This window comes from Neofelis nebulosa, chromosome 3 (assembly GCF_028018385.1).
Source record: "Neofelis nebulosa isolate mNeoNeb1 chromosome 3, mNeoNeb1.pri, whole genome shotgun sequence".
Lineage (NCBI taxonomy): Eukaryota > Metazoa > Chordata > Mammalia > Carnivora > Felidae > Neofelis > Neofelis nebulosa.
The window spans coordinates 65460558-65479122 of NC_080784.1; the positions used below are offsets into that span (position 1 = coordinate 65460558).

General features: G+C 34.0%; 1 protein-coding gene across 5 annotated transcripts in view; it reads left to right on the forward strand.

Annotated features, from left to right (window-relative positions):
• The window catches only part of MARCHF1 (membrane associated ring-CH-type finger 1), an 899266-nt gene that overhangs the window by 277854 nt on the left and 602847 nt on the right, over nucleotides 1-18565 (forward strand). For all 5 annotated transcript variants that reach the window (XM_058720976.1, XM_058720974.1, XM_058720983.1 and 2 more), the window contains exon 2: nucleotides 14834-14910. The gene's annotated coding sequence lies outside the window, so the exon portion shown is untranslated. The remainder of the gene's footprint in view (nucleotides 1-14833; nucleotides 14911-18565) is intronic.

Consider the following 18565-nt stretch of genomic DNA (forward strand, 5'->3'; position numbering starts at 1 on the left):
AGTCAGACGCTTAACCAAATTGCCACCCAGGCACCCCTCCCATAATTCTTAAGGGCCCTAGGATTTCCAGAATGATAAATGAATGTTGACTTCAACTTAAAGTCACCAGCTGCGTTAGCACCTGATAAGAGAGTAAGCCCACCCTTTGAAGCTTTGAGACCAGGCATTAACCTCTCCTCTCTAGCTATGTAAGTCCTAGATGGCATCTTTTTCCAATATACAGCTTTCTACAACATAGAAAATTTATTTTTTAGGGTAGCCACCTTCATTAATTATCTTAGCTAGATCTTCTGGATAACTTGAAGATCAGTTTCATCAATATTTGTTGCTTCACCTTGGTCTTCTTGTGTTATGGAGTTGGCTTTTTTCCTTACCCTCATGAACCAACCTCTGCTAGCTTCAGACTTTTCTTTTGTATCCTCCTTACCTCTTTCAGCCTCCACAGTATTGAAGAGAGCTGGGTCTTTGCTCTAGATTAAACTTTGGCTGAAAGGAATGTTGTGGCTGACTTGATTTTCTCTCCAGATCACTAAAACCTTCTCCAATCAGCAATAAAGCGGTTTTGCTTTTTTTAAATCATTTGTGTGTTCAGTGGAGTAGCACTTTTCCATTCCTTCAAGGACTTTTCCTTTGCATCCAGTTTGGCTAATTGTTTGGCCCAAGAGGTCTAGCTTTTGGCCTATCTTGGCTTTCAACATGCTTTCCTCACTGAGCTTAACTATGTCTAGCATTTGATTTAAAGTGAGAGGTGTGCACCTCTTTTTTTCACCTGAACATTTAGAGGCCATGGCAGGGTTCTTAACTGGTCTAATTTCAAAAACGTGTCTCAGAGAATAGGGAGGCCCGAGGAGAGACAGTGAGACTAGGGAATGGTCTGTCAGTGGAGCAATCAGAACACAGCATTTATCAAATAAGTTCGCAGTCTTATATGGGCACGCATGGTTCATGGCCTCAAAACAGTTATAAGAGTAACATTAAAGGTCACAGCTAACCATAACAAATACGATAATAACAAAAAAGTTTAAAATGTTTAAAAAATACCAAAATCTGACGCAGAGACAATGAAGTGAACAAGTGCTGTTGGAAAAATGACACCAAGAGACCAGCCCAACACGTGGTTGCTGTATACCTGCAGTTTGTAAAAAAAAACAAAACTCAGTATCTGCGAAGCACTATCAAGTGGAGGTGGAGATCAATAAAATGAGGCATTCCTATATCTTTTCATGTGAATTCTCTGTTCATGCTTTTTGGCCATTTTACTTTTTTAATTTAAGTATAATTAATAAACTCTGTTATATTAGTTTCAGAGGTACAATATAATGATTCAACAATTCTATACATTTCTCAGTGCTCCTCAGATAAATGTATTCTTAATCCCTTTTATCTATTTTCCACCCATCCCCCACACCCACTTCCCCTCTGGCAACCGTTAGTTCCTTGTGTTTGAGTCAGCTTTTTCGTCTCTTTTTTAATTTGTTCATTTATGTTGCTTCTTAAATTCCACATATGAGTGAAGTCATATGGTATTTGTCTTTCTCTGACTGACTTATATAGCATTATACTCTCTAGGTCATCTGCATTGTTACAAATGGCAAGATTTCATTCTCTTTTATGACTGAGAAGTATTCCATCATATGTATATACCACAGCTTCTCTATCTATTCATTTATAGATGGACACTTGGATTGCTTTCATATCTTGGCTATTGTAAATGATACTGCAGTAAGCATAGGGGTGCGTGTATTTTTTTGAATTAGTGTTTTCATTTTCTTTGGGTAAATATCCAGTGGTGTGATTATTGGATTTTAAGGCAGTTATATTTTTAACTTTGTGAGGAAACTCCATACTGTTTTCCACAGTGACTGCATGATCTTGCATTCCCACCAACAGTGCAAGAAGGTCCCTCTTTTCTCCACACCCTAACACTTGTTGTTCTCGTGTTTTTGAATGCAGCCATTCTGATAGGTGTGAGGTGATATCTCACTGTGGTTTTTATTTGCATTTCCCTGATGATGAGTCATGTTGAAAATCTTTTTATGTGTCTGTTGGCCATCTGTATGTCGTCTTTGGAAAAGTATCTGTTCATGTCCTGTGTCCATTTCGTATTGGTATTGAGTCATATAAGTCCTTTATATATTTTGCATATCAGTCCTTTATCAGATATATCATTTACAATTATCTTCTTCCATTCAGTAGGTTGTCTTTTTCTTTTGTCAATTGTTTTCTTTGCTGTGCAAAAGCTTCTTATTTAAAATATAAAACTTTTTATTTTAGTGTAGTCTCAATTGTTTAATTTTGTTTTTGTTTCCCTTGCCAGAGGAGACAAAGAAATTACTGCCTATGTTTTTTTCTAAGAATTTTATGGTTTTAGGAATAGAACAAAAAAACCCCCACATTTTATGGTCAATTAATCTATGGCAAAGGAGGCAAGAATGCATAATGGATAAAAGACAGTCTCTTTGACAAATAGTGTTGGGAAAACTGGACAGCAACATGCAAAAGAATGAAACAGAAACACTTTTCTTACACCACACACAAAAATAAATTCAAAATGGACTAAAGATCTAAATGTGAGACAGAAAACCATAAAAATCCCAGAGGAGAACACAGGCAGCAACCTCTTTCACCTCAGCCAGAGTAACAAGAATTACTAGACATGTCTCTGGAGGCAAGGGAAACAAAAGCAAACATGAACTATTGGGACTTCATCAAGATAAAAAGCCTCTTCACAGCAAAGGAAACAATCAATAAAACTAAAAGACAGTTGATGGAATAGGAGAAGATATTTGCAAATTACATATCTGATAAATAGTATCCAAAATCTATAAAGAACTTATCAAACTCAGCATCCAAAAAAACAAATAATCCAATTAAGAAATGGGCAGAAGACATAAACAGAGATTTTTCCAAAGAAGACCTCCAGATAGCTAACACACACATGAAAAGATACTCAACATCACTTATCATCAGGGAAATGCAAATCAAAACCCCAATGAGATACTACCTTAGACCTGTCAGAATGGCCAAAATTAACAACCCAGGAAACAACAGATGTTGATGGGGATGCAGAGAAAAGGAAACTCTCTTACAATGTTGGTGAAAAGCAAACTGGTGCAACCACTCTGGAAAACAGGAGGCTACTCAAAAAGTTAAAAAAAGAACTACACTATGATCCAGTAATTGCAATACTAGGTATTTACCCAAAGGATGCAAGAGTGCTAATTTGAAGGGGCACATGCACCCTCATGTTTACATTATGGAGACAGCCCAAATGTCTATTGACTGATGAATGGATAAAGAAGAGGTGGTGTGTACACACACACACACACACACACACACACACACACACACACTGAAATATTACTCAGCCATGAAAAAGAATGAAATGTTGCCATTTGAAATGATGTGGATGGGCCTAGAGTGTATTACATTAAGTGAAATAATTCAGTCAGAGAATGACAAATTTCACTCATGTGGAATTTAAGAAACAAAACAGATGAACATAGTAGAATGGAAAAAGAAAAAGAGAGAGAGAGACAAACCATAAGAGACTCTTTTTTTTTTTTTAATTTTTTTTTCAACGTTTTTTATTTATTTTTGGGACAGAGAGAGACAGAGCATGAACGGGGGAGGGGCAGAGAGAGAGGGAGACACAGAATCGGAAACAGGCTCCAGGCTCCGAGCCATCAGCCCAGAGCCTGACGCGGGGCTCGAACTCACGGACCGCGAGATCGTGACCTGGCTGAAGTCGGACGCTTAACCAACTGCGCCACCCAGGCGCCCCCATAAGAGACTCTTAATGATGGGGAACAAACTGAGGATTGCTGGAGGAGTGGTGGGTGGGGATGGGCTAAATGTGTGGTGAGTATTAAGGAGACACTTTTTGTGATGAACCTTGGGTGTTATATTTCAAGTGATGAATCAGTAAATTCTACCTTTGAAACCAATATTATGCTACATGTTAACAAACTAGAATTTTTTTTTCTTTCAATATATGAAATTTATTGTCAAATTGGTTTCCATACAACACCCAGTGCTCATCCCAAAATGTGCCCTCCTCAATACCCATCACCCACCCTCCTCTCCCTCCCACCCCCCATCAACTCTCATTTTGTTCTCAGTTTTTAAGAGTCTCTTATACTTTGGCTCTCTCCCACTCTCCCACTCTAACCTCTTTTTTTTTTTTTTCCTTCCCCTCCTCCATGGGTTTCTGTTAAGTTTCTCAGGATCCACATAAGAGTGAAAACATATGGTATCTGTCTTTCTCTGTGTGGCTTATTTCACTTAGCATCACACTCTCCAGTTCCATGCACATTGCTACAAAGGGCTCATCCCAACAGGTGCCCTCCTCAATGCCCATCACCCACTTTCCCCTCCCTGCCACCCACCATCGACCCTCTAGAATTTATTTTATTTTTTTATTTTTATTAAAAAAAATTTTTTTTAACGTTTATTTATTTTTGAGACAGAGCATGAATGGGGGAGGGTCAGAGAGAGAGGGAGATGCAGAATCGGAAGCAGGCTCCAGGCTCTGAGCTGTCAACACAGAGCCCGACACGGGGCTTGAACTCACGGACCGTGAGATCATTACCTGAGCCGAAGTCGGACGCTTAACCGACCAAGCCACCCAGGTGCCCCACAACCCTCTAGAATTTAAATAAAAGCTTAAAAAAAAGAATGATGGTTGAATGACAAAAATATTTTCAGCACTTAAGATGATCATCAGGTTTTTCTCCATAAGTCTATTTATTTGATGATTTGTATTAATGAATTTCCTAATATTGAACCATCCTTGAATTTCTGGAATAAATCTCACTGTAATAATGCATTAAGTTTTTTTAATGAGCAATTAGATTGTTAATATTTTACTTATGATTTTTTATGAATAGAAATAGATTATAGCTTTCTTATGTAGTACAATTTAATCAAGCATTGGTATTATATTCACTTCATAAAAATCATTAGAAATGTTTTTTTGTGTATTCTCAAGAACAGTTTAAATAGCATTAACATTATTTGGTCTTTGAAGATTTGATTGATTTCGTTTGTGAAAATATCTGAGCCTGGTTTTGTGTGTGGTATTTGTTTTATAACTTTATTCCTTTTTTAGAAGTGGGACCATGTAAGCTTTGTTTCCTGCTACTGTCAATTTCTGTAAAATATATTTTCTTATGGAATTATATATTTCAGCTAGAGTTTCCAATTCATTTGCATATACTTGTGCAAAATGTGTTAGTAGTTTTGAACATCATCATTTTCAAAGGTCATTGCATTGTTCTTATCAATTGGTGTTATTTCAGTCATGTGTGTATTAGTTTAGCTCATGGTTTTGATGTTTTTATTAATTTTTTTGTCAAAGGATAATTTATTACTACTTCTTTACAAAATGTTTCACCTCAGTGTTTTTATGTTTATTTTTTTCTTCCTTTTGGTTTACTTTTTTCCAAAGCTGTTGAGTTTAATATTTGATTCATTTAAACATTTTTTTTTAATTTGTGATCTATGTATTTAAAGACAAGAATTTCCTTTGATTAATGTTTTTATTATAAATGATTAAGTTTTGACATCCTAAGATGTCACTATCATTATTTTAAAAAATATTTTAATTTTGGCAACAAATGATCACTTCAAATCTGAAATTGAGTAAGTTTTCAAAAATTTTGAGTGATGGAGATTTTAATAACTTTTGTGATTATTTTTTAGTTTTATTGTGTTGTGATTAGGGAGTATTGTTTGTATGATTTCTACTTTAAGACTTGCTAAGAGTTTTTGAGGATCTCCTGTATGGCTAACTTGTATTGATATGAAGACTTATCCCTGATTCTACTTGAGTTTGTTTATTTTGAAGGTGGTTGTGGTATTATTTCTTTTAGGTATTTATAACTCTTATATCTTCATTGTGATTTTTGGCCTTTATCAGTGTAAGTTGTCATTATATGTGCTTTTTGTTTTGTTGCCTGTTTTCGTGTTTTTGGATCCGCATTTTACTTTCTTATATTAGAATTGAAAATTACTACATTTGATTGGTAGATCATTTTATTTACTTTGACTAGGATACCTTTGTATTTTATACCTTTATAAAAGGTATAAAAATATACCTTTTATATTTTGCTTTTTTGAATCAATTTTGTTTATCTGTGGATCTTATATTCAGAACAGAATTGAATTTTGCCTTAAAAAATTAAAGGTGAGGGGCGCCTGGGTGGCTCAGTCGTTTAAGCATCTGACTCTTGGTTTCAGCTCAGGTCATGATCTCACAGTTCATGAATTTGAGCCCCGCATTGGGCTCTGTGCTGGCAGCTCAGAGTATGCTTGAGATTCTCTCTCCCTCTCTCTGCTCCTGCCCCATTCATGCTGTCTCTGTCTCTGTCAAAATAAGTAAATAAACTTAAAAAAAATTAAAGGTGAATTAAGAATGTTTATATTTATTGAAGTCATTAATGTATTTGTTTTCAGCTCCATCTTACAAAATCAAGTTATTGTGTGTATTATATTTTACATTACTGTTTCATTCATTAGGTTTTCTGTGTACTGTACTATTTTGTAATTTTTTTTATTTAGCAAGATTTGCAACTTTGTTCTAACAATTATATTCATGCTTGTTACAGTTTTCTCACTACTTGCCTTAGTTATCTTTCTGTTATTTGCTTTGTTAGCTTTAGTGTTAAGTAATATCCATTTTTAATACTTTCTATGTGCTAATCATCTAGTCTTTTTCTTCTGCTTCTCTTCTCATTTCATAGTTGAACTATTTCTACTGTGTCTAAATTCATAATCTTTACTTACTATTCTTCCACAAATATCCCAGTCTGTACTATTCTCTTTAGTTCACAAATAAATATATAAAATATTCCTCACTACTTGATTTGTCAAAATTTCCCTAATTGTCTTTTGGTTAGCTAGAGCTCTAAGGAAGGGTTCATGAATATAGCATCCTCTCAGTTCTCAAAAACTTAATATTGTTTTGCTAAGCCTTGATGCTTAAAAATAACCTGGCTGTGGGGACGCCTGGGTGGCTCAGTCGGTTAAGCATCCAACTTCAGCTCAGGTCACAATCTCGCGGTCTGTGAGTTCGAGCCCCGCGTCGGGCTCTGGGCTGATGGCTCAGAGCCTGGAGCCTGCTTCTGATTCTCTGTCTCCCTCTCTCTCTGCCCCTCCCCCGTTCATGCTCTGTCTCTCTCTGTCTCAAAAATAAATAAACATTAAAAAAAATTAAAAAAAAAAATAACCTGGCTGTGTCTAAACTCATCTCACACCCTGAATTACTTCATTGATAGTGTTTCACAAATGTTTCCTTATTTAGCATATTTCTGTCAAGAAGTCTGTGGTAAACTAAATTTTCTTTTGTTTCTCTGTGAAACATTTCTTTTTCATTGTATGTCCAGAGGATGTTTTTCTGCATCCAAAAATAATAATTTTATTAAGATACTTATTGTTTTATAAACTTATTGACTTCTAGTTTTTGGAGAAGGCATAAAGAGATTGACATTGAGGCAACTGAAATTCTGTAATGGAAATCAGAAATTCAAAATTAAATTATTTAGACAGTTTTAATATTTATATGTTCCAATACTGAGTTTTTTACTTTAGAGTTTGGTATATTTGATAGTCTTTTTGTAGAAAAATCCTTTCTAATAAACTTAATTTAGAAAAGTCACATTTACATTTGACAAAGGACATTGAATATTCTGGGAAAACATTAAAAAGTTTTTTTAATGTTTATTCATTTTTAAGAGACAGAGAGAGACAGAGTGTGAGCAGGGGAGGGGCAGAGGGAGAGGGAGACACAGAATCCGAAGCAGGTTCCAGCCTCCGAGCTGTCAGCACGGAGCCCGATGTGGGACTTGAACTCATGAACCGCGAGATCATGGCTTGAACTGAAGCTGGATGTTTAACCCACTGAGCCACTCTGGCACCCCAGGAAAACATTTTTTAAAAATAAGTGATGGAATATCATTAATCCGTTATTTATTTATTTATTTGAGAGAGAAATAGGGAGTGCAAGCAGGGGAAGGGCAGAGAGAGAGGGAGAATCTCAAGCAGGCTCCACACTTGAACTTGATGCAGGGCTCAGACTCATGAAACTGTGAGGTCATGATCTGAGCCTAAGTCAGGAGTCCAACGCTCCACTGACTGAGCCACCCAGATGCCCCTGGGAAGTCATATTTTAAAACTACCTTGTAAATTACTAATGCAAATATTTTAAATACTTAATGTCATACTGGACTTTAAAGAATGGCTTAAGGTTCTTAGTTCCTGACAATATATATTATTACTGGGTTTAGTAAATAGTAAGTATTAATTTCCATTTATATTTATCATAATCCACCAAATTGCATACATCATCCTGAAGCTATATGTCTCTGGGCCAGATGTTTCAGTATCACTTAAGAATTTGTTAGAAATGCACAATTTATAGCCCAGTTCAGAACTACTGTATCAGAATCTGCATTTTAAAAAGGTTCCTAGATGACATGTGTGCCCATTAAAATGGGGTAAACATTGATCTAAAATGAGAAAGGTTTCTTTTTTTAGTATTGTGAAATATTCTTTTAAAAAATTTTTTTTCCAACGTTTTTTATTTATTTTTGGGACAGAGAGAGACAGAGCATGAACAGGGGAGGGGCAGAGAGAGAGGGAGACACAGAATCGGAAACAGGCTCCAGGCTCCGAGCCATCAGCCCAGAGCCTGACGCGGGGCTCGAACTCACGGACGGACCGTGAGATCGTGACCTGGCTGAAGTCGGACGCTTAACCGACTGCGCCACCCAGGCGCCCCAGTATTGTGAAATATTCTTAAAAAATTTGCTTTTACATTTATTCATGTTTGAGAGACAGAGCGTGAGCAGGGAAGGGGCAGAGAGACAGGAAGACACAGAATTTGCAGCAGGCTCCAGACTCTGAGCTGTCAGCACAGAGCCTGATACAGGGCTCGAACCCACGAACTGTGAGATCATCACCTGAGCCGAAGTCAGACGTTTAACTGACTGAGCCACCCAGGTGTCCTGAGTATTGTGAAATATTCTTTTATAATAGCAATTATTCAATTACTTAAAGGAGACATTGAGTTGACATATTGATCTTTGCCAAATGCAGAAATGTTCAGTTTTACATTAAAGATGGAATGGAATTCATAGTCAAATTAAGTCATCTTTTAAATTCTTGTCTTTTCTACAAGGCAGGGGTTAGTATCAATGTCAAGAGATTCAGCCATTTTTGCTTTGAATTTTCCTAATGCTTATAAGAGATACACACACACTGATACACACACATTGGGTTCTTGAATATATTTTTTCTAAAACAGTACTATCCAATAGAACTTTCTCAACACGCTTTCTATCTTTAGTGTTCAGTGCAGTAACCAATAACCACATATGCCTATTGAATTCTTAGAATTATTGAGAGCTGGATAATTTTTAATTTTGTTTAATTTAATTGCTTAAGTTTAAATCTACATGTGGTATTGAGAATTTGGATTGTGGCTGCTGTATCTGAGAAACTGAGGTTTTTATTGTATTACTTAAATTTACATGTGGCTAGTGGCTACTGTATTAGGAAACTCTGAAACTGAAACTGGCAAAGTGTGGCTTGCTTTTGTATGGTCCATGAGCTAAGAATGTTTTTGTTTTTGTTTTTATGTTTTGACACACACACACACACACACACACACACACACACACACACACACGAGTATGCAGTACAACCCAGACTATATGTGGTTTGCAAAGCCTAAAACATCTAGTATCTGGCCATTCACCAAAAATGTTGTAGACTCCTCTGAATTGCTACTTTAACTTAGTGCATCATGCAGAACTAGGAAATAAATTTAAAAGCAGATATTTTGGAATGTACACCATTGTCTAGCATTTTCATCAAGAGATTTATATACAGAATTGCTTGATAACGTTGAGTTTTACTGTTATGAAGCATCAATTTAACTTATACATTGAATATTCATAATGTTTTCATCTTTATGGTTGAAAATTTTTCAATAACATCCGAAATTTAATTGAAGCCAAGGAATATTGTAGAGATCTTCAGCCTCATAAGACAAGATCAGTAATGTTCAGAGAAATTTTTTCTGTATCATTAAGTATTCATGCCTATAGACTAGACAGAAAGATAAAAAAAAATTAATTCCATAGACTTTTCTTTTGGGTATTGCCTCCTCGAATTAAAATTTTACTGAAATCTATTTTTCTTTTGCATATTTTGTGGCAGGTATGACATCCATAGTCATCAGTACTTCCCCCTAGATTCTGAATGTTAGGAATTTGCAAAAATTTTGTTTTGGAAAAAATGTCCTAAAAATGTTTACATAAAAATATTGAAAATTTCAAATTATCAAATTCTCACTAATTATAATTTGTTATACAAAGATTACATCATGAGCTGTATCTAAAATAATTTGAATGACATTTAACATTTTCTTCAAAAAGAATGATTCATTACTTCTGTAATAAATCTAGTTATTCAACTTTGTATATTATTTCTTAAATGTGTCATATTACTTGATGCCAGTGTTTTTAGTGTGAATAAATATCCTTTCATAATATTATCAAGTTTTGCTATGATCTTTGCCAAATGCAGAAATTTCAATTATCACTCTCAAACTTCCTTGGATGATCTTCTGAGCACATTTGCTTTGCCAAAACCAAAATTATGTATATTATGTGTTCAAAAACATGCCGTCTCTTATTTTCATTTCGTGTCTGTTCTTCAACAAAAAGAGTTACTGATTTTTCCAAATTAGATTTACATTTTCAATACCTGATCCTGTGATTGCCTTTCAGTCTCTTTTACTCTTGTTTACTCACTCGCCAGAGTTGAGTATTGGTCATTCTCAAGTATTCATTGATACTTTTTATACCTGCAGAAATTCACACTGACTACAAGCTTCTTTGCATAAAGGAAACAGAATACAGTGATTTTTTTCATTTGAGAAATTAAGAATATGACAAATATCCCAAAACTTCCTATCTGTGCTGACTTTTGTAATGTCAAGCTTTATTTTATGAGATGATGATTCTTAGCAAGAGTAGCTCTCTGATGAATGTGAAAAATGTGTCCATATTTTGAGATTTTGGTGGAATACATTTGGTTTGATGAAGTTTTCAGGATTTTGTTTTTCTGCTAGTTTTTTGTTGAAAGTCAGTAGTCCTTTCACATCCTGTTCTATTAGTGATGATTCATACTACATTCTGCAAAAGTAATAGCTCTGAGGTTTCCCCCCCCTTTTTTTTTGTCATTCAATCCTCCTCCTTCAGTTTTTTTTCAATGTTCTAATTTTCTTTTTTTTTTTGGTGGAAAGTTTTCCATTTTTTGTCTTCTTGTCTCAATATTTTTTATTATAAGAAAATAAGTTTATAATAATTGTATTCTTATAACTTTATTGTACATTTTATTGTGTTTCCACTACTTAGCAAAAATAATCAAGTGTAATATAACATCATATGTGGTCTGCCTTGGAAAATAACAGTAAGTTTTAACACAACATTTTATTTTTCTAATGACCAAACTTCCACACTAAATATTTTGATTCTTTTACAGTGAATGCATCATTATCTAATAATCTCTCATTTAAGACTGTGTCAATACTTAGTTTTATATTATTAATGATTAATTACAGTTAAATAGGGGCACCTGGGTGGCTCAGTCGGTTCAGTGTCCGACTTCGGCTCAGGTCATGATCTTGTGGTTTGTGAGTTCGACCTCCACGTGGGGCTCTGTGCTGACAGCTTGGAGCCTGGAGCCTGCTTCAGATTCTGTGTCTCCTTCTCTTTGCCCCTTCCCCACTTGTGCTCTGTGTCTCTCTATCAAAAATAAATGTAAAAAAATTTTTTTAAAAATTACAGTTAAATAATGATTTATATCATAATGAAAGCACCTTCTAGACATAGATAGGGGATTCAGTAGTACTTTGCAGCAATGTTGCAGTCAACAAAATGCAGTTGATATAAACTTCAATAAAAATACATTAAATATAAATATATCCACTAAATTAATGCAGGGAGAGATTTTTTAATTTTACAGATACATATACTTATATATTACAAGCATATGAAAGCAGATAGTTAGATAAATAGATAAATATTGATGGATATACCAATTTGAAGCCCAGCTACTTGTTTAGAGGTACAGATTATTATAGATAGTATTAAATCACCACTATATTTTGATTATTAGTTTATCAGATTTGTTTCTCCTTTGCAAACTCAAGTGGAATGATGTATATTGATCCTATTGTATTATAATAGAACAGTTTATCCCATTTACTGGAAGTTTGGCATAGTAAGTATGCAAATACTATTTTGGATAAACATTTATAATAAAAATACAAAAGTGAAAATGTTTCAAGTTACTGGAACACCGTTAGATGCGCTATGCTCAATCTGAATACCCAAACCCGTCCAGCATTTTTAGTGAAACAAAATTTTCACAATTTTTAGTGAAACAACTGTAACCTATATTCTCCCTTTTTGCAAAAGAATCTTCAGTATTCATCATGGCAGAATGGTTTGAAAGATAAATCACATATCTAGTCATTATGTACCATCTGTTAATTAAATCATGACATTCTCCCACTTCTGCTTGTGTAATTTATTTGTGGGATAAATTTATCTATGCAGTTTTCTATTTACTTAATTCTCTCTCAGCATTCTCCCCAGTTACTTATACAGAGATAATTTTGACACCCACCTCACCACATGCCAAAATATATAAGAACACCGTGGTCACTACAGTTTCGTCTTAGAATCCCTCCTTTCCCCAAATGCATATCTCTTTATGTAAGGTTTGTTCTATCTCCCTTCTTCCCTTACTTCCTATCTCTTATTCCTCTTCCTTCCATCTACCTTCCTCCCTTTGTTGACTGTCATGCCTTATTACACAAAGGGAAGTAAATGTTGAATAGGGACATATGAAGAAGAAAAGCATCTGGTTTATTAAGCTTTGAAAGGCCAGCTCGGAAAGCCTAAAATGATGAAGTAACATAATGCCTGATAGTGGTCTCATGCAATTAATGACAGCATAATTTTTGAACAGTTTGTTAGGGTTTCTATTTGTTTTCATTATGCTAATAGATCCGTTGATATTTTGCAATACTTTCTACTTGAAACTCAGATTTTAATAACTAAATTCCATTTAAATTATATAATCTGTAAGTATGAGGTCTTTTGAAACATATAAAAATTTTAAGCTATCCAGTTTAATTTAAGTAAAACAAGATAGCCATAGTTAAAGCTGGATGACAGCAGTTGGACTATTCTGAGCCCAAGAAGGATACCTTTCTTTAATTGTAAAAGAAATCATCTGCAGTTTTTGGTGGGTATTTGGTTGGTCATATTCTTTATATTTTGGGTATTTGAAAATAGGCAATTTATTTAAAAATATGCAGTGAAAGTAGAAATAAAAGACTTATTTGTGTTTAAAACTGCATTGATAATAACAAAAATTAATAGCAATTCTCATAGTTTTATATACTTTATTCTTCCCTTATGGAAACTTTTGTTGTTACTGTTATTTCTCTGACTTATCTGCTTTTCAATTTGTTGTATATAGTCTGAATTTCGTTTTTCTACAAGATACGGCTACAGTGTGTTCCTAGCGGCAGCAGTTGACTTTTGTAAGTCAATTTACTAATTCTATAGACAAGCTAATTTCAAATAGCTATTATACAATGTTCACTTTGCTCCCTGTATATCTATTCTATAAATAGATGTACAAATATAATATTTCATATTACATATAATATTCATATTACACATATTTCATATTATATATAATATTTCATATGAACATGTCATATTTTATCTACAACTACAATGTTACTTTATACATTCTTTGAAAAATGATCAATAATATCTTCTAATAGTTTGTTAAAATACTACCTTCTGATCTTTCTTCATAGAAGAAAGAATAAGGGGAGATTCTAAGAGATTGATGTTCAGCTCACTGAATGGACAATTGACATTGTTACTCCTTTCAAAGCACGCATAGGCAATTCAATATTGTAGTCATGTTTGCCTTCCTTTGGAGTGAATTCTAAAACAAATGAAGGATGGAATAGTTAGTGCTGTTTTATACATAGGGATGTAAGAGGGAGTGCACCACCTGGCTTGTTTCTTCTAGATACACTGGTTAGAATGTCTAAGGATCCATAAGTGAACCTGTTGCTTAGCTTCACACAGTGTTGTTTTCTATATACTTCAAGTATGTCATATTTTTATTCATCCTCATTATATTTCTTTTTTTTATTTTGATACAAAATTTATTGTCAAATTGGTTTCCATACAACACCCAGTGCTCATCTCAACCCGTGCCCTCCTCAATGCCCATCACCCACTTTCCTCTCCCTCCCACCCTCCATCAACCCTCATTATATTTCAAACATTCTGTTGATTTCAGGCTAATCATCATGAAATAACTATATCAACGTGGGACCAGGTATTCTAGTTGGGAGTTTTTGTTTGTCCTCTGACTTTGGAGTCATTGCTGAGTGTCTTAGCTGCTCAGCTGCACATACATGATACAAACAACTTTTTTTTTGTCTTACAGAAAATAAACCTTCAGTTGACCCACTCTTAACATACTGAGGTATCTAAATATTTTGGAACTGTTTAGAAATTGATAGAAATTCTTTCTCATGACCTGAATATTGGCACAAATGGCATCAGGAACACTCTCTGTGATATTATGGTTTCGTGACTATTTAGATAGGCCTACAATTTGTACAGTATTTGTGTGGTCGGTCTTTCCATTACACAAACTTAGTTTCCTTATAGTTAATTTTTTTAAGTTCAGCCTTTAAGTTTATTTAAATTTTCTTTTTCAGGAAATGTACCCAAGAAGAATTCTGAGAGAATATACTCAGTTGTGCTGCTGTGATTAAACAAGGCGCTGCTGCATTTTGTAAGTTCATCTATTTTTATCCTCTATAGAGAAGGCTTTCTGCTACAGAGAGCCACATGTTTAATTTGGAATTGGAGTCAGACTTTCTTTAATGGATGGGCTTTAATTGATTTTATTTTTTCAAACTTTATTTTACCCAGATTTTATTCAGTTTCACTGAATAGCATTTCTTTTTAAAATTAACTCTGTTTCCTTGTATCTATTAGCCACTATTTTAATGACTTGTGATAAGAACTTTATCAGTTGAAGAGCTATATGTAAGAGGCAGGGCTGTGAGTAATACTGATTTGCCTGGGCAAATATATCGGTAATTATAATAGCCTTCATTTCAGCAAACAAATATATTTAATGTTATCTCTACTAACTGCCTTATGTGGCCTCATGAAAGTAACTGAGTACTGATTATCTTTGGGAAACATATTGATTTTATTTTGTTACTAATATAGCTTTTACATTCAAGGATTATAATATTCATCATGGTGAGATGTGTACTACATAACTTTGATGTACTAGGATCTAATATTTGTGCATTTCATATGATAAAAAGAAAACCAGCAAAGGCTTCTGTGTGAAGAGTCATGAATGACATTAAATTGAGTGTCTCCTGAACCTTTAAATTTACATTTCTCGTTATCTCAAAGTTAAAATATTTTGCTATTTCAGTTTGTAAAACACAGTGTAAAGCAAATAGTTTCCCCCTTTGTTTATAAGCTACCTTCTGGTATTGAAATAAAATAGTCTCTTTGCCTCTAATTAGTTTTCTATGAAAAACCCAGTAGATTGAGAGACTGTAATCCATGCTGTTAATTTTTTTGGTAACTTTTCCTTTTCCTTTCTTTTGCTTTTCTCTCATGCAGACTATTTCCACCAAATAAAAGAAAAAAATATGCTGTATCTCTCTATAATAAATGCAAGGGAGATCAAACAAATGAAAATATATACCTAAAGACTTGTCATCTGTGGCATAGAAGCAGTGCCTTTTCATTGAGGGTGTTTTGTTAACCCAATATGTTTGAACAACTTAATTAGTGTTGAATATGATAACATGAAGACCACACCTAAAGACAGATTTTAGAAACCTATATAGTAATTTAGAGGGCAGAAACCACTTCAGAAATATCTTGAAGTTTATGGAGCATCACATACAAAATAGGGAAATTTTGTAAAGGCTAATATTAACATAGCTCATGTAAAAAAAAAATAAAGATGTAGAAGGCTAGCACAAAAATCATCTTAAATTTAAATTCCAATTTTTTCAAACCCGATTCATTTGTAATTATTTTTAGTTTTATTGAGAACGGATTGACATATATCACTATATACGACTAAGGTATACAGAATGATTGTTTGATTAACATATATTATGAAATGATTACCACAATAGGATTAGTTAACATCCATTATCTCATATAGATAAAATAAAAAGAAAAAAATTCTTCTTGTGAAGAAAATTCTTAAGATATACTCTCTTAACAACATTCCTGTATATCATACAGCAGTGTTAGCTATAGCAATCATATTGTACATTACATCTCTATTACTTATTTATCTTATAATTGGAAGTTTATACCTTTGACCACTTTTCTTTAATTCTACCTCCCCTCAGCCCCTGCCTTAGGTAACCACATGTCTTACCTCTTTTTCCATGAGTTAGGTGGTTTTTTTTTTTTGTTCTGTTTCTTGAGATTCTGCATTTAAGTGAGATCATACAGTATTTGTCTTTCTCTGTCTGACTTAGCAGTATGCCTTCAAGTTTCATCCATGCTGTCCCGATTAATAGAATTTCCTTGTTTTTTTTTATAGATGAGTAATCCATTGTTTGTGTGTGTGAAATATATATATCACTTCTTTATCCATTCATCTATTGATAGACACATAGGTTGTTTTCCTTGTCTTCGTATGGTAAATAATGCTGCTGTGAACATGGGAGTGCAGATATCTTTTCAAGTTAGAGTTTTTGTTTCCTTTAGATATATTCCCAGAAGTAACATTTCTGGATCAAATGGTAGTTCTATTGTTAATTCTTATGAGGAAACTTCATACTGTTTTCCATAGTGACTGTACCAAATACTTACATTATGGTCCCACCATCAGTGCACAAGGTTTTCCCTTTTCTACATATGCATGCTAGCATTTATCATCTCATTTCTTAATGCTGTCCATTCTAACAGGCATGAGATATCTCATTGTGGTTTTAATTTGCATTTCTCTAATGACTGGTGATTTTGAAGCATTTTTTCATGTATCTGTTGACCGTCTTTTTTGCAAAAATATTTATTCAGTTGCTTTGCCCATTTTTAAATTCTACTATTTGGGATTTTTTTTTTTTTTTTTTTTTTTTTTTTTGCTATTGAATTGTAGGAGTTTTTTAAATATTTTTTTGGGTATTCACCCCTCATCAGATATATGGTTTACAAACATTTTTTCCCATTCTATAGATTGTCTTTTCATTTTGTTGACACATTTCTTTGTGCAAAAGCTTTTAAGTTTGGTATGGTCCCTTTGTTTATTTTGTATTTTGTTGCTTGTGCTTTAGCTGGAATTTCTAGAAAATTATTGCCAAGACACATGTCAAGGAGCTTTTTTCCTGTTTTCTTCTAGAATTTCATAATTTCAGGTCATACATTTAAGTCTTTAATCCATTTCAAGGAAATTTTTGTGAGTGGTGCAAAGTTTGGGTCCAGTTTCATTCTTTTGTATGTGAATATCCAGTTATTTCAGCACCACTTATTAAAGAGATTATTTTTTCTACACCAAGTATTCTTGGCTCCCTTGTCAAATATTAGTTGGCCATATACACTCTGGTTTATTCTGGGCTCTGGATTCTGTTCCACTGGTCTCTTTTTGTCTCTTTTTATGCCAGTACCATATTGTTTTAGTCACTGTAGCTTTACAGTATAGTTTGAAATTAGGAAGTATGATCCTGTTCTGTTCTTTCTTCTCAGGATTGATTTGGCTATTCAGAGTCTTTTGTGGTTCCATATAAATTTTGAGTGTATTTTTAAAAATTTTCTGTAGGGGCACCTGGGTGGCTCAGTTGGTTAAGCATCTGACTTCAGCTCAGGTCATGATTTGTGGTTCATGAGTTCAGGCCCTGCATCGGGCTCTGTGCTAACAGCTCAGAGCCTGGAGCCTGCTTCGGATCCTGTGTCTTCTTCTCTGTCTGCCCCTACCTTGCTCATGCTCTCTCTCTCTCTCAAAAAAAGTAAATATTGAAAAATTGTTTTTTTTAATTTTCTATAAAAAATGCAGTTGTAACCTTGATAGTGATTGTATTGAGTCTATTGATGGCTATTGGTAGTATTGATATTTTAACAATATTCTTCCAATCTATGAACATGGGATACCTTTTCATTTATTTGTGTCATCCTGAATTTCTTTCATCAGTGTCTGCAGTTTTCAGAATAGAGATCTTTCACCTCTGTGATGAAACTTGTTAGGTATTTTATTGTTTTTGATGTCATTGTGAATGGGATCAATTTCTTTTTCTTTTTCTTTCAGAAAATTTATTGTTGGTGTACAGAAAAGCTACTGACTTTTGCGTGTTAATTTTGTATCCTGCCACTTTACTGAATTTGTGGATTAGTTTGAACAGTTTTGGTTGCCTTTAGGATTTTCTATATATAATTTATGTCATCTGAAAATAGAATTTTAC